The sequence below is a fragment of the Mandrillus leucophaeus genome, unplaced genomic scaffold, assembly GCF_000951045.1.
Source record: "Mandrillus leucophaeus isolate KB7577 unplaced genomic scaffold, Mleu.le_1.0 Scaffold289, whole genome shotgun sequence".
NCBI classification, from domain to species: Eukaryota; Metazoa; Chordata; class Mammalia; order Primates; family Cercopithecidae; genus Mandrillus; species Mandrillus leucophaeus.
This window is the reverse complement of record NW_012103020.1, coordinates 2,398,874-2,400,294: the sequence shown is the minus strand read 5'-3', so window position 1 is coordinate 2,400,294 and position 1,421 is coordinate 2,398,874.

Below are 1,421 nucleotides of genomic sequence, written 5' to 3'. Positions count from 1 at the left end.
AACCTCCACTTCCCGGGTTCATGCCATTCTCCTGCCTCAGCCTCCTGAGTAGCTGGGACTACAGGTGCCCGCCACCAAGCCCAGCTAACTTTTTTTTTTTTTTTTAATAGGGACGGGGTTTCACCATGTTAGCTAGGATGGTCTCAATCTCCTGACCTCATGATCTACCTGCCTTGGCCTCCCAAAGTGCTGGGATTACAAGCGTGAGCCACTATGCCCAGCCCCTTTGCCCGCTTTTTAACGGGGTTGTTTGTTTTCCTTTGGTAAATTTGTCTTAGTTCCTTATAGATGCTGGATATTAGACCTTTGTCAGATGCATAGTTTGCAAGTATTTTCTTCCCATTCTGTAGGCTGTCTGTTTATTAACAGTTTCTCTTCCTGTGCAGAAGCTCTTAAATTCAATTAAATCCCATTTTTTAATTTTTGTTTTTGTTGGGATTGCTTTTGGTGCCTTTGTCATGAAATTTTTGCCCATGCTTGTGTCCTGATTGGTATTGCTTAGATAAGAACATCTAGAAGAAACTATAAGAAACCCCTAGAAGACACTAGGGTTTTTAGAGTTTTGGGTTTTACATTTAAGTCTTTAATCCATCTTGAGTGAATTTTTGCATATGGTTTAAGGATGGGATCCAGTTTCAATTTTCTGCATATGGCTAGCCAGTTATCCCAGCACCATTTATTGAATATAGAGTCTTTTCTCCATTGCTTGTTTTTGTCAGCTTTGTTGAAGATCAGATGTCTGTAGATCTGTGGCTTTGTTTTGGGGTTCTCTATTCTGTTCCATTGGTTTATGTGCCTGTTTTTGTACCAGTATCATGCTGTTCTGGTTACTGTAGCCCTGTAGTATACTTTGAAGTCAGGTGGTGTGATGCATCCAGCTTTGTTCTTCTTGCTTAGGATTGCATTGGTTATTTGGGTTCTTTTTTGGTTCCATATGAATTAAAATTTTTTTTCTAGTTCTCTGAAGAATGTTGTTGGTAGTTTGATAAGAATAGTATTGAATCTATAAATTGCTTTGGGCAGTATGGCCATTTTAAGGATATTGATTCTTCCTATCCATGAGCACGGGATGTTTTTCCATTTGTTTGTGTCTTCTCTGATTTATTTGACAGTGTTTTGTAATTCTAATTGTAGAGATCTTTTACTTCCATGGTTTTCTGTAGTCCTAGGTATTTTATTCTTTTTGTGGCAGTTGTCAGTTGTGAATGGGATTGCCTTCCTGAATTAGTTCTCAGCTTGGCTGTTGTTGGTATATAAGAATGCTAGTGACTTTAGTACATTGATTTTGTGTCATGAAACTTTGGTGAAACGGTTTATCAGCTGAAGATTATGGAGTTTTCTAGATATAGCATCATGTCATCTACTAACAGGGATAGTTTGACTTCCTCTCTTATTTGGATGCACTTTATTTCTTTCTCTTA